The sequence below is a fragment of the Bos indicus genome, chromosome 26 (assembly GCF_029378745.1).
Source record: "Bos indicus isolate NIAB-ARS_2022 breed Sahiwal x Tharparkar chromosome 26, NIAB-ARS_B.indTharparkar_mat_pri_1.0, whole genome shotgun sequence".
NCBI classification, from domain to species: domain Eukaryota; kingdom Metazoa; phylum Chordata; class Mammalia; order Artiodactyla; family Bovidae; genus Bos; species Bos indicus.
Window position 1 is genome coordinate 30052192 of NC_091785.1, and position 15682 is coordinate 30067873.

The 15682-nt window shown below is 41.8% G+C and overlaps 1 protein-coding gene across 6 annotated transcripts in view; it reads left to right on the forward strand.

Moving 5' to 3' along the window:
- The first annotated feature begins 384 nt into the window (after positions 1-384).
- The window catches only part of ADD3 (adducin 3), a 133973-nt gene continuing 118675 nt past the window's right edge, over positions 385-15682 (forward strand). For 3 of the 6 annotated variants that reach the window (XM_019952836.2, XM_070780811.1, XM_019952839.2), the window contains exon 1: positions 2463-2724. The gene's annotated coding sequence lies outside the window, so the exon portion shown is untranslated. Of the gene's footprint in view, positions 554-2462; positions 2725-3119; positions 3142-15682 lie in introns of those variants that run through there. The other 3 variants (XM_019952835.2, XM_019952840.2, XM_070780810.1) reach the window with 2 other exon arrangements.

Sequence of the window (15682 nt, forward strand, 5' to 3'; positions counted from 1 at the left end):
TCTTGTATTAAATATGAAATAACCTCCCTTTGTAGAGTTATCAGTTTAAAGCGATGATTCGAAATTAATTATTAACACAAAGTACTAGTCAGTTTCAAGGCACATCACTTTATTTTTGCCATGGACCCCAGAGCTTGAAGTTAGCAGGGCTCTTTAAAACCAATGCTTCTAGCATTTCATTGACTCACACTAAATCGGTCCCTCGATCACCCAGTTAATTTTAACCTTGACCTCCCACAGCTGTACTGCCATACTCAGTCCAAAAAAACTCCCTGCTTCCACCCTTTCAGCCTCTCATGAAGCAATAGTGGAGAGGAAAAACACTACCCATTCCTTTAAGAAAGATTCCGCCTCCTCTCTCATAAGCAAGCGCCTAATGGTAATTGTGGAGTCTCTACCAGAGTCACACACTTTACTACTCGGCGTTGGGAGAAGCCGCCGCTGCCGCCGGTCTGAGGCTGCAGTGGGTTTCTGTGCAGCACTGCAGAATCCACACCTAGAAGACGCACACGTCTACTGCCCTGGACACAAGAAAGCCTTGCATCCTAAGCGGGTAAGCAAATCTTTTATCCATTTTGTCCAGAAACTGTGGGAAATGGAGTGATCACGGGAAGGATTGCTCATCAGACATGCTTAAAATGGATTATGTTAATTTGTCTTCCTTTGGGGCGGGGGGAGGTCTAGATCTGTGACAGGCGAACGTCCTGTGCAGTGGAGACTATTGTCTGATATGTACCCCTAACACACTTTTGGGGGGCTATTCATAAACAGGCTAACCTTGATGCGTGCCAAGCTTTTTTTCATTTCTTGCTTTCTAAATGCAAAAAAACATCCAGCCACTCCCAATATCTCTCTCAAATACTGCAGATATTTTAAAATGCCAAATAAAATGACAGGCCAAGCGTTTTCTAAATATTTTCTCCCCAAAGCCAGGAAGCCTTCCCCACCGCCCTTTAGGGGTATTTAAAAACCATGAGGCATGGTCAGATTTTGAGCATATGGGAGATGGTGGTAGACTAAAATTTCTATAGCTTTGGTCCAGTGGAGAGAGAAAGCGAGGATAAATGAATCACAGTTTTTGCCAAGACAAGATTCATTTTCCACACTTCATATGTGGGAAGAGGAAACTACATTTTAATTAGCACATTTTTAGGGAAGAGGGAGGGGATGAAGATGAGGGGGATGGCACGAAGTATTTGAGGGGGAAGAGAAGAGTCTGCAGAGGAGGAAGGAAATGAAGTGGCCTGTCGCCAGTGCCTTGGAAACGAAGGGAGATAAGGGTGGGGAATGAAGTTTGCTGTTGTGTGTTAGGGTGGGGTTGACCCAAGAGACCGTGAATAACCAGAATGTCGCTCAGAGGGTGGGCTTGGGAGTGGATTTGTGCCCGTTCAGGACACGTATGCGGGAGGGGTGCAAGCCGTGGGTGGTAGAGAAAGGTGTGTGTTGCTGGGAGGTCTATTTCTAGGGTAAGTCTTGTCTGGGCGGCGGGGGGTGGGTGGCCCAGTGTCACCTGTGGATGGATCCACATCCCTGCAAAGTTTACCCGGCCCCGAATTCATTTTCAAGGCTGGCAGTGACTTGACTTTTCACCTCCAAGAGATGAGCTCTCATAAGGTCTCAAGGCCAGGGGCCAAATTCGGGGTGAAGACCCTTGAGGCGTACAAGTGGAGCTGATAAAAGAGAGCCCCTGTCCCTCTGTGGAGGTGAGTAGGGGGAAAGAGGCGCCCCCATAAGCAACTATGCTGAGAACACCCAGGCCCCTCCAGTGAGGGACGTGCGGAGGTTGAACCTTAGCAGTGGCCTCCCGCTGAAGACCCAACAGCCAGTGTAGGCGGCCGAGGTTGACTCTGAAAGCTGTGGCTCAACCTTAGGATTGTGGCCGGCGGTGGGGGGAGGGGGGCGCCTTGCTCAGATTTGGGCGGGCGGCATTTCCAAGGCGCCCTTCCTATCCCTTGTGGTCGAGCTTCCGTCGGGGTCTTTTACTCCTCCGACCCTCCCGCAAGGCACGCAACGGATCGAAGATGTAGAGCTGGAGGAGGACGCTGAAAGAGATGCCAGACAACTGCCCCGCACCAGGCCCTCCCAGAGGCCAGGCCTGTAGGGCCCCGCGGCCGCGGCTTTAGAGACTGGGTACGGGCGGGAGAGGAGGGGGCCGTAGGGGGCGGTACCAAGGCTCTGGAGGGGCCCGAGGGGCCGCGTTGGGGGCGGGGCCTTGAGGAGGCGGGGTCAGGAACATCCTGTGATTCCGAGGGGCGGGGCCAGGACGCTCGGGGACCCGAGGGGTGGGACCAGGGGCGTTCGGGGGACGCGAGGGGCGGGCTTGTGGGGGTGGAGCCAGAGGCGCCTGGGGGCCTAAGGGCGGGGCCTTAGGGGCGGGGCCAGGGGACGCTCGAGGGGCTCTCGGCCAGTCCCGCCAGAGCGTGAGCCGCCCTGCCGGTAACGGTCGCGGGGGCGCGGGGCGGGAGGGGAAAGAGAGGGGTTTAAATTGTATTTTTAAAAACGGAGAGCGAGAGCTAGAAGCATCGTGACCCAGGTGTCGCCGCTTCCTGCCTCTCAGGGCTCGGCGCCCAGGTCCCTCCCTCCTCACGCCCCCTCCCCTTCTGCCCTCCCCTCTGGAGCCGTGCGGCGCTTAAGAGGCGGCGGTGGAGGATCGCGCGGCCGCTGCAGTCCCGGCGGCCGCGGAGAAGGAGGGAGGGAAGCACAAAGCCGGCTGCGCGCTGCGAGGTAATCCTGAGGGGAGAGAAGGCGCGGCCTTTCCACCGCTTCTCGCGGCGGGGACGGCAGGCGCCCGCGCGGGCTGGGCTGCGGGGACCCTTCTAAGGGGGTCGCGCGGGGGTTGGATTGCGGCGACTTGCAGGGCCGAGGGGACTTTCCTATTGGCTGCCCTTGCGGCCTCAGGTGAACCCTTCTCCCTCCGGGACTGGAACGGGAGCCTCGGGCGAGGAAAGTGGACCTGAAGGGGAGGATCTCCGGGCGCCGCGGGGTGGGCCCGAGTCTTTCGGGCGTCCTCTGATTTCTCCCAGAGGACGGGGAGTTCTAAAAACCAAGAACTGGCCGAAGCTTCGGGATCCGAGGGACCTTAAGCTCTGAAGGTGCGCTCCAGGAGGGTTGGGAGGTTCCCGCGCTTGGAAAAAGGTGGAGGTAAGGGAGGAAGTGTTGGTTTGTTTTCCTCGTTAAAAAAAAAAACACTTCTGTTACCAAGTTAAGAGTATTCAGTCAAACCTTTCTCCTGTAATCTGTGTCCCCATCCCCCCGACACACACCCTCCCACCCCACCCCTACAAATGTATACATGTTAGGTTGTGCTTCCTGCCCGGGGTGACAGGCAAGAGTTGGCTGCAGGTCCGGTTAGCTGGTGTTTGGGGGCGTCCAGGCTGTTTGGAAGTATGCCATTATAGCTGAGGCAAGACCACAGAGACAGGTAGAATGAGCTAGGCCTCTAGTAAAATAGCAAGAATGGCCTCAGGTAAACTTTTTGTTGGAGAGATTTAATTGCAAGTAGGTGCCCGTTTAAAATGGGAGCGTGAGTAAAACCACTAATTTCTTTGGCACATGTGCTGTTGTAATTGACCTGCTGGAGTGGTGTGGAGAGAGAAGGAATTTAAATCAACCAAGAGGCTTTGAGTGGGAATTTATATGCAAGTTTGGTGAGGGAGTTGATAAGATTTGGGGGGTAGGAATCAGCTCCATTTGAAAGGTGCATGAACTTTTTATGTTATGACACTAGATTTAGTAGTATGAAATGGTTGCTTTTCTTGGAATGGAGTGCATCAGCACCATGCTGGGTTCATCCTACTTTGGGCTTTGGAGGACTTCTAATTAGATTGTTAAAGGGAGTAAAATAAGAATACCTCATAATTTGTCATTTTTAAATAAGATGCTTGAGTATTTTGTAAAAAAAAAAAAAAAAGTAATTAAGATATAGGACCCATTCATTTATAGGGTTAAGTTACTTTTGGAGCGAATGTATAAAGTTTGTATATCTAAAAGTCTCCACTGCATTGTAATTGCACTGTAACTCATTTTCCTCTGCTTAAATCGAGCAGATTACCTTTGCAGAGGGAAGACCAGGGGGAAAAAAGGCCACTTTTGCTATATTTAAGTGTTCCTTTTTCCAAAGAGTTCAGTCTCTGCTCTTAAAACTCTTAAGTGACTGAAAAATGTTGGCAATAGTTGCTTTTAAAGAAAAAAAATTGGTATGTCTATTTTGAATGTTAAACATAATTTGAGCTCTTGAGATAGTTGGTTATGAGGCATTCAGTAAGTTGCAGCTTTTTTACATATATGTTATAAGGAAATGTTTGTTGGTAGACATATGACACAGGTGATCATAAGACATCTAGGAACTATTTTGCATGATAGGTTGTATTTTCAGAATATGTTTTACATTCTGAAAATGAATGAGAAAATGATATTGCACACTTTGCTATTTCTAACCCCCTTTTCAGTAATGTTACCCCGGTATGAATGCAGGTTCTGCTCAGTGACGTTTAAAGTGTGGATGTGGTCTTTGTAAAACCAGAATGTCTTTTGAGACTAAGAGGACATAGCATCAGCCCACCTCCTACACACCATCCTCAAACCCAAATACAGGGTAGGGCCCAACCTCTGAGATTGTGAGCCCTCCTGAAATAGGTCTCTTGTGCCTGAGTGTTTTTGTTACACTTAAGCCTGTGCAGGTTGTTAGCTATTTAATCTCTGCCATCTCAAAGTAGTTGGTTAGCAGTACTGGGCAGCACTTTTGTGTGTCATCAGAGTACAAGAAATTTTATTTCTATTCGAGAAAGAAATCATATAAAATCATAAAAACCCAACTCTGAACAAATTGGGTTTGTAAAATGTTGGGAATAATACTATCAGAACCATATGAGTTTTTATGTGTAAAGTGCTTAGAATATAGTTTGGTCCTCAGTCTTTTATGTGTTTATCAGCATCACTATAAAGTTACTTTTTTTGAAGGTGGTTATATCATGTGACCCAGCAAGTGAAGACTCAGCAAATATTTGTAACAGCCAATATTATTTGCTCTACCTCTGTGCCAGGCACAGACTTTTATATGATTAATCCTCATAACAACCCAATGCCTAAACAGACATAAAGGTTTAAGTATTTTGTATAGCTCGTAGGCACAGACTGGCTGGTTCTGAACCCAGAGCTTGATTTGAAAGTAAGTCCGCATAGCCAGTAACCCCTGCTGCTATGAAACTTGGGGTAATACCTGCAAATGAATGAAGTATCTTCACAGGGTCTCCAAGACTGCAGCTGTGCATATGCCTTGTTTAGCAACATCCTCCTGTATTCATATCACGAAGATGCGTTTAAATCTGAACGGCAGTAACCAATCTGCATAAAGTAGAATCACCTTTTGACTTTGGAAGAGGATTCTCTTTTCACATGACATACGTGTAGCTCAAATGCTAGATTGTGGGCTGTACCATGTTATCTTTTTAATTACTGAAGATTCAAGTCTTTTTTTGTTGTTCTTTAAGCTTGCCAGATGTGTAGGGCCCCAGCTGGTCCAACAGGCTCTTTGTTGATTCTAGTTCTGCACTAAGTCTTGATCTTCTGATTATCAACACTGCATCAACCTGAGGTGAATATTAACTTCAGTTTGTTCAAAATTCCACCTGATTTACCTTTTACAGTTAGCTATAAGTGGCTTTTACTTTGTCACTCCCATTCCTCAAGGACCTCTGTGTTGATGCTTCACCAGTGTCATTGATAGGTCAAGCCAGTTAATTATAACCTAAATTGGTAGCTGTTTGAAGTAATGTTTAGGATTACTATTGTAGAGATCAAATATGTCCTTTGTTGGCAATTTAGTGAAAGGTAATATTAGGGAGCAGTGTTTAAAAACAGCATCCGTTGAATTAAGAAAGCTCAAACTGTATTGAAGACACAGGTTACTAATATGTTTCTCACACTAAATACTCATTTTTCTGATATTAAAATTCAGTGCTGTTTCAGATTCCTTTGGAAACATTAAACATGTAGAATTTGAATAAAATACATTTAAGATGTTTAATCAAGAGTACTTTCTTTTAAACATAAACACCCTATTTGAAATTAATTGAGCAGTCGTAGACTGTGGCTAGTCATTGAGATTCAAAATGGGTGCCCTAATACTTTATTTCATGTCTTCTGTTAATGCTTTATCATTTGATCTTGGGGTATGTGCCCTAGTATTTCTAGATGAGATTGTTATGAGGTATTTCAGGTCTTGCTAGTGACTGAATTCTTTTGGCCAAAAGCCAAGACAGTTTCAAATTTTTACTGCAGTGGGTTGTGTATACTAAGAATCCTCTCTAAATCATACAGGTTAGCAGTGTTTCATTGACTATGGCTTGAAAGAAAAAGTTTGTTATCCCTTGTATATCCCTTATGTCTAATAAGTTAGATGAATTTGATTAGTTTTTTTTTCTTTCTAGCAGTAGCTAGTTATGGACACACATGTGTAACCATACTACTTGGAGGATGCTCTTCCTTTCAGGTGAATTACAAAATGATTCACCTGGCATTCATGTAGTGATTATTTGAATATCAACTGCATGCATAGAACAGTTTTAATTGAAATTAACTGAAAGTTTAAAATGTTAGAGAAAAAGACGTGTGTGTGTGTTTTGTTTCATAATGTTGATCTCTTATATGTGGACTAATCACAAAATCAAGCTCAAAAGTAAGTTAATTACACAATTGAAAACATACTTGAACGTTAAAGTGCCATTTAACTTACTGTCAAGTCTTAGATGATAGCATAGATAATGAGAATCAGAATCTTTTGTTTTCTTTAAATTATTTTCTTTTTGTGTATCTTTGAAAAGCTGCATCAATAGTAGCTTTCAGGTTTCTAGGACATGACTTACTACACTGAAGGAGCAATTTAAAAGAGTATCCTAGAAACTTTGAAGAATAAATGTGGTTTTCATAATTGTCTAGCATAACTTAAAAAGTAGTTGCATGATCACCAAAAAGTATAAAAATGGATGAAACTCATCCTTGATGTCTAAAGGCTTTTTGTTTTTGTAAATTTCCTTCTTAGGAAGATTGTATAGACTGGTTTTTAACTATGCCAGAGCTGAATTATTATTATAAAATATGTTTGCTAAGTCGCTTCAGTCGTGTCCAACTCTGAGTGACCCTATGGACTGCAGCCTGCCAGGCTCCTTTGTCCATTTCCTTCTCCAATAAAATGTGTTTAGTCTTTGACAAATAGTTATATCTTTATAATGAGGTGAGATATAAGTTGATTTTACCTAATGTCAGGCTGATCTGTCTCACCATCGTATATACTTTACAATTACTTGTTTTAAAAGTTGGTTTTAGTTAAAGCTTAATTGGAAATGGGTTAGGGTTAACCCTAACTCCCTGATATAAAATGAACTTTGAAACCTCTTGTTTTAAATTGCCTGAAACTGGACCTGAGGATATTGGTATATAGCAGTACATTAACTAGCATTTAAGACTGCTACTGACTCAAACAAGGCTAGAGTTTGAAGATTGGGTTATGAAGCTCACTTTTTCTGCCATAGACATACTGACCTCCATAAGATAAAAAACTTCCCACAACCAGCCCGCCAGGGGTTGAAACACTTTTTAGAAACATAAGGGCAGTAATAACAACTTACATTCTTAAAACCAGTGTTTTGAAGAAGAACACTGTATATATTAATAAAACAATTTTCAAAATTTAATGCTCACAACGTTCATTAAGGGAAGTAATATGAAAACTTAACTCTAAGTAACATACATGGAATTCTTACTTTATTCTTTTTGCTAATTCTCATACCTCTTTGAATTTGTTCTTGTAATTTTTCACTCCCCCATCCCCCATCAAAGAAGGGCTTACTTCAGATGGAAGAGGAAGGGACGGTGCAGGTGTGAGTTCAGGAGCCTGTTTAATTCAGCTCCCAGGGCTATTGTTGGTTGCTTGCTAGGGGAGCTGGAATTTCAACAATGTAGAAAGCAGTCAGGTTGGAGCAGTGCTGAGCTTTATCAGTATCTTGGGGACTTAGTCTGTGCCTTTAATTTGTCACCGTCAGCAATGTTTCTGTGAAGTTCTTCCACAGTGGCTTAGCTCATCCAGTGTGAGAACAGCATTTCCTTTCTCTTTTCCATACAATATTCTTGTCCTGTCATCTTTTGATCCGCTGGAATGACTCCATGCTATAGCAAAGAGATAGGTTTCCTCAGTATCCTCGTGGAGAAGGTAATTAGGCTTATTTGGTACATCTAAAGAAGTATATTTTGGGATCAAGGCCTCCCCAGGGATCCCTTTTTTAATCCTTCAGAAATTAAGAGCCAGCAACTGTTAGCTGCATTGTTACCTCTAATCTCATTTGTCTTATTAGTACATAAGGAAAAGATTCTGTAAGGTCAGCCTTTTATTATCTGAGGAAGTGTTTGGGGAAGGGTGATGATGGTCAGAGCTCAAGTGGAGTTGTGAATGGGCTTAGGTGCATAGGGTGAAAGTGGACAGGGCAAAGAGATGGTTACTGAAATTGGTATGTTTTTCCCATTTCTTATCCCCACTCTCAGTGCTTTTGTTTTTTTCCTTTTTAAAATTTAAAAACCGTGTTCCTTTTACCTTACCTTTCTCCTTTGACTTTTTTTTGCCAGGACTGAGTTTTAGCTCAACTAGAAAAGGTGGAATTTTTAAGGTGATTGCTGAAAAGTTTGGCTTTCACCTGGAGGTTGCACTAAAAAGAAATTTCCTTCTATTTCTGTCCACAACTGTATGCTTTTTATTTTAAAAAGTCTCTGAAACAGAAGTGTGGGAAACCTTGCTTATCATTAATAACTGGGAACTATTATGTGTTAAAGTAAAAGACAGTTTAATGAATCAGAAATATGTATTTGTTTTTTGGAAAACTAGGTGTACAGTAATTTTGTATTAGGATGTTTGATTCTTTTTAAGTGGGTATCAAAAATTATATGAATTTTTTCAACCAAAAATGTTGAAAGTAATATGAAAGTAATACGTCTTTCATTAGTCTTAGTGAATGTTGATAATGACAAAATCATAGTTTTCCAAACACTGTGCTACCTTGAATACCTTAATGAGATTTGATAGACAAGATCTGATCAGTAGCCACTGAAAGGCCATTACCTCTGTATTAGGGAAGGAACATTTTATGCCTGAATAAAAAAGTATACAAAAGGCTCTGAGAAGCCGATTACTTGGTAATCACTTGTTAGGTGATTTTATTAATATTGTGTTTGATGTTTTATAATCTGCATTTCCCTGGGCTCTTTAAAAGTGTCTGGTTGGACCATCAACTTTTGATGAATGAGTTTCTGGAGGGAGCTTTGAAGAAAGAATCTCTGCTTTGTATCACACCTGAATGTCATAGAACATGCTTCTTGGCGCTTGTGTGATTTGGGCTCAAAGGGAAGAGTGCCATCTACTGAAGGGATGGCCAGCATCGAGTTGAGCAACCCCAAGTTTTTGTTGCAGAACTTTCAACTGGCTCCTGGAGAAACCAGACTCGGCTTCATCAAAGAATTGGACAGAATCTTAACAGTAAGCGGAATTGTTGCTTGCTTAATTTTAATTATGCTTGCCAGCAGGAGGCCTGAACACATGATGAACTAATTCACTGCCTGTTGAAATGCATGGGGAAAGAAGAAACTTGAAAAAGTTGCTGAGACGTCTTCTTAAAAAATAGTCTAGCAACGGTTAAATGATTGTTAAATTAAAAATGGTAAAGAATTGTTTTAGTGAGGCATGTTTCTTTAGTAGCACTGGTTCTTGATGGCTCCTGCAGACAATAAAGCTGTTGTTTAAAATTTGGGCTTCAAATCTTCAGTCATTTGTTTAACTGGAGGTAAGGGTTTTAGAAGTATTTGAATAATTTGGTTAGTTTTTCTCTCTTGCCTTTCTCTTTGTCTCTGGTTCTAAGGCAGATTCCTGCTTGAGTGAATTCAGTGTTTCGAAGTGGATTTTGTTGCCGTTCTAGCTTACTCAGGTGGCCTCCTGTTTTTTTTTTTTTTTGTCGTGTGTTCCCTCACTTCCAGAAACTGCTTATGGTCATAGCCAAGGGTAGAACTGGAGGTAGTAGAACCAGGTATAGGTCAGGGGTGGAGGTTTATGATACCTGGGACAGACCTGTCAGAGCCAGACAAGAGGGAATTGGAAGGAAGCTTTGAAATTGTTATGATAAGAAGGATATCTTTGTTATGTATCTATTATATATAATTACTTAATCAGTAACCACTTTTCTCAGCCCTTAAAACCTGCCAAGGATCCTGTTAAGCACTTTACGTAAATTATCTGAAGTTTAGTTAAGTAACTCGCCCAAGATCATACAGTTAATAAGTGACAGAGCCAAGACTTGAGCTCAGAGCTAATTCCTTTAAACGCTCTGCTCACCTGCTGTTTATTTAAGCTCATTCTTATTGGTAACTGCACAAAAGACTAGAACTGAGATCACAATGATATTTCTGCCTTTGCTGGAAAATACTGGTGGTTTTTGCTTGTTTGTTTGAAGAAGGTGGTAAAATGGGTAAATAGGATTGAGATTTCAGTAGAATCAGGAAATATGTGAGAGACGGACTGGCAAATATTTGACTTGTCTATAATGTTCAGTTTTTGGTTCCTTTTGCTGTAATATTAAAACCACAAGAAAAGTTCATTATTGAAGCATTGAAGTGAATTGTTTCACGTTGCTAAAAATCTGCTTCTTGGAAAGAAAGATTGAGTTAATGAAGGATTTTATGTTCGATTTGGGAGAGGGAGTGGGATGGGGATAGGTAGGGATTTGTTCGTCTTTCTGTATTTTCGGTTCAGTCACTCAGTTGTGTCCGACTCTTTGCGACCCCATGGACTGTAGCATGCCAGGCTTCCCTGTCCATCACCAACTCCCGGAGCTTGCTCAAACTCATGTCCATTGAGTCACAGATGCCATCCAACCATCTCATCCTCTGTCGTCCCCTTCTCCTGCCTTCAGTCTTTCCCAGCATCAGGGTCTTTTCAAATGAGTCAGTTCTTTGCATCACGTGGCCAAAGTATTGCAGTTTCAGCTTCAGCATCAGTCCTTCTGTGTTTTGCTTGCTCCTAAATAGTTTTATTGGAGAAGAAAATGGCAACCCACTCCAGTGTTCTTGCCTGGAGAACCCCAGGGACGGGGGAGCCTGGTGGGCTGCCGTCTATGGGGTCACACAGAGTCGGACACGACTGAAGCGACTTAGCAGTAAATAGTTTTAGGTTGTAGTACTTTTTGATATGGCAATAATATTGCATGTCCACAGCACAGTGAAGTTCAATCATGTGCAGTCTGAGGTCCTGGGGTAACCTCAACTTCTTGTGCACATCAGGTAAGCTCTGTAGACCAGATAAGTACCATCTTACATACCATTGTGTAGTTAGACTTTTGAATGCATGTATTCTCTGTTAAAAGATATTTAACACCTGACTAATATTGAGTATGTTTTTGGTACACAAAATATATTTTAACTTTAAAATATGTTTTGACCTTAAAAGACATCCTTATTACTTTAAAAGCATGGGAATCATTATTTTGGTGTAATACAAAGCTTCTGAAATTACAGTTCAGTGATGGTTGTGCTGTGTATTCTAAAACCCAATTGCTCTTTTAAAATTTCTGACTCTTTCCCTTCATATGTAGAAAGATTACCCTTTATTGTCTGGAAAATCCCCTTAGGAATATCAATTATGTAACTCTTAGAGATTCTGACTCTTTATCCAGTCAAGCATAAGAAAAAAGCCAGCAACAACTAAGATGACTATACAAAAGATGTTACTTGCCAGTGTGTGATGAATGCTACAGGTACAGATAACAAATGCTATAGGTCATCTGATCAAGAAAAAAGCACCAATGGATAAAACAGTCAGAAAAAGGTCCCCAGGAAAGAAGAATAAAGGTGGTCCTTTAAAGGCATGGTAGAGTTTCACTAGATGCAGACCATGGAAAGGGTTTTGGCAAGAAATTTTTGACCACGAAGAGAGTAATCCTTTGGGACTTCCCTGGTGGTCCAGTGGCTAAGACTCCATGATCCTAAAGCAGGGAGCCTAGGTTTGATTCCTAGTCAGGGAACTGGATCCCAGATGCCATAACTAAGATCCTGCGTGCGGCAACTAAGACCCGGTGCAGCCAAATAAATAAATATTACAAAAATAGTAATCCTTTTTCCTGTAGCACGCTGGAGATAGTTTATAATCATGGTTCACAATCTCGTCTCACTGTAAGGCACTTGAAGGCTATCACATACTCTATCGGAAACAGTGCCAAGGACACACTGCCGAGGAAGCGTGTGAGAATATTGCAGGGCGAGGAGGAGAGGGTGGCAGGCGTGGTGAATATCAGGTACCTTTTACAAATTGTTCCCTCTGGATCTCACGTGAAAATGATTGATTCATAGAAACATCTTTATACTGCTATTTGAAGCCGGTAATGCTTGGGAAAGTTGGTACTTGCAAAAAGACTTTAGAAGTCCTCATCATTCCCAACACTGGACAATGAAAGCCTCCTTTGGGGAGAAGGTATATATTTTTCTTAAATCTAAATTCATCCATCATTTAGTTTGTTTGCTGAATACTGGAGTATGGTTTTGCTGATGGCTCTGTTGTAAGTTTTGAATCTAACATGTGGATAGATGGAGTTGTTGATATTATGAGATTTAATAATTTTGACTTAATTTTTGTGACTATCTTGTTTTGGATACTAGAGAATTTGTTCCAATTGTCTCAATTCTCTTAGATTTGGTAACATTTATCACTTACTATTTGAAAAATACTTAGTATAATTAACTATTCAAGTTATTTTGGGCAAGTCACCGTTTTTTTTTCACTGTAGTTTTTTAAATAAAATATGTGAGGGGTTGAGATCATTTTAAGATCCATTTTAGTTTGAAGAGGCTGTGATTGTAGTTCTTAGAAAGGTGAGTTTAGCAATTAGTGGTTTTAGTTGAAAGGTGGCTAAGAAACATATGATTGTACTGTGTGAAGATCCTGGGACTAGGTCTGATAGAAGGCTAAGACAACCCCTTGTCTCTTTGTGTATGTGGTAGCTGAGAAAAGGACATCATCATTTTGGGAACTTGTCCATTCCCAGAGTTTCTTTCAGTTCTTCAGAAGCTAAGGGCCCTTGGCAATGGACAGTGGATAGATCCTCTTTGAAAACAATGAAATAGGCAAGGATAGTAACTTTTCCTAATGCCAATTAGGCTTTACGAAACACTGAACTTTCGTTTCAACTAGAAACGTTGACCTTTTTTTTTTTTTTTTTTTTTTAAGAAATGTACTTTGTTTCCCCATCACAACTTTATTATGTTTTGGTATATTAGTTCCTCATAAATATTTCTCTGACCTCTCTAGCTTTTCTGAGCACCTTTATGCTTCCTTTTGCTTGTTCATTTATGCATTCAACAAATATTTATTGAGCATTTACTATGTGCTAGACCCACCCGACTCCAGTACTCTTGCCTGGAAAATCGCATGGACAGAGGAGCCTGGGAGGCTGCAGTCCATGGGGTAGCTGAGTGTCGGACACAACTGAGCGACTTCACTTTCACTTTTTACTTTGATGCATTGGAGGAGGAAATGGCAACCCACTCCAGTGTTCTTGCCTGGAGAATCCCAGAGACGGGGGAGCCTGGTGGGGTTCTGTCTATGGGGTCGCACAGAGTCGGACACAACTTAAGTGACTTAGCAGCAGCAGCAGCCCCTCTTCTAAGTGCTGGGAATACAGCAGTGAGCAAAAAGATAAACTCTCTTGCCCTAAAGGAGTTTATATTCTTGGGGGTAAAGAAAAATAAATAAGTAAAATATATATTGTGTTGATATAAATATTTTAGAGAAATATAGAAGGGGGAAGGGAGATAAAGGAAGTGTTTGGGGGCAATGACAAATCTAAGTGACCAGGTGAAGTCCTTACTAAGAAGCTGACATGTATGCAAAGACCTAAAGAAGGTAAGGGAGTGGGTACAATTGGTACTCTGTCTGTGGGTTCTGCAACTGCAGAATCAACCACAGACCAAAAATATTTGGGAAAAACAATTTCAGAAAGTTCCAAAAAACAAAACTTTAATTTTCTGTTTGCCAGGGCTTCCCTCCCTGGTGGCACAGATGGTAAAGAATCTCAGATGGCAATGCAGGAGACCTGGGTTCAATCCCTGGGTTGGGAAAGTCCCCTGGAGAAGGAAATGGCAACCCACTCCAGTCTTATTGCCTGGAGAATCCCATGGACAGAGGAGCCTTGTTCAGGGGGTTGCAAAGAGTCAGACAGGACGAGTGAGTAACACTTTCACTTTCAGAGCCTATTTACATATAATTTACATAGTATTTGTAACTATTTACATAGCATCTACATTGAATTAGGTATTATAAGTAATCCAGAGATGATTTAAAGTGTATAGGAGGATGTGCTGGGCTATATGCAAATATTAGGCCATTTTATATAAAGGACTTGAGCATCCACAGATTTTGGTATCACCAGGATCCTGGAACAAATCCCCCTTGAGTACCAAGAGGACTGTGTATACCAAGGGGAAGGTCATGGCAGACAGGGAATGCCAAGCAAATGCCTTGAGGCTCAAGGGTGTCTGGAATGGATGAAACAAAATGGGGCATGAATGTTGGGAAGCCACTGATGACTGTTAGAAGTGGGACATAATCTGACATACATTTTACAAGGATTATTTTGGTTGTGTTTTGACACTTGATCATAGTGGTACAATAATCTTGGTGAGAAATTGCTCTGGTAGAGGTGGTGAGATTTGAGTGGATTCTGAATGTAGTATTTAGACAATAGAACCAATAGGATTTACTGACTGGTATGTGGAGTATACGTGAGAGAAAGAAGTCAAACTTGACACCAAGGTTTGGGATGTAGGCAAAAGTTTGCAGGAGGAATAATTTTGGCCAGGAGGGATAATTTGGGGAAGTAGAAAAGAGTAGAAATTTAGTTTGAGACATAGTAAGTTTGAAATGTCTATGAGAGATGTTGGAGTAGAAGATTCTGTGAGTGGAGATCAGTGCATAGTTATTGACTGTATAAAAGTGGGAGTTATTTTCCTCTGTCATTTAAAATATTTGTATATTTAATCCCTTTGATGACTAGACTTTGCTGTAGTAAGGGTTTGATGTGTTGTTATACATCTTTATTCTTTGAAGGGGTTTAATCTGTTGAGCTATTTCAAATCCTGAAAGATGATGCTGTGAAAGTGCTGCACTCAATATGCCAGCAAATTTGGAAAACTCAGCAGTGGCCACAGGACTGGAAAAGGTCAGTTTTCATCCTAATCGCAAAGAAAGGCAATGCCAAAGAATGCTCAAACTACCACACAATTGCACTCATCTCACAAGCTAGTAAAGTAATGGTCAAAATTCTCCAGACCAGGCTTCAGCAATACATGAACCGTGAACTTCCAGATGTTCAAGCTGGTTTTAGAAAAGGCAGAGGAACCAGAGATCATATTGCCAACATCCGCTGGATCATGGAAAAAGCAAGAGAGTTCCAGAAAAACATCTATTTCTGCTTTATTGACTATACCAAAGCCTTTGACTGTGTGGAAATTCTGAAAGAGTTTTTTTTTTTTTTTTTTTTCCACAATAAACTGTGGAAAATTCTGAAAGAGATGGGAATACCAGACCACCTGACCTGCCTCCTGAGAAATCTGTACGCAGGTCAGGAGGCAACAGTTAGAACTGGACATGGAACAATGG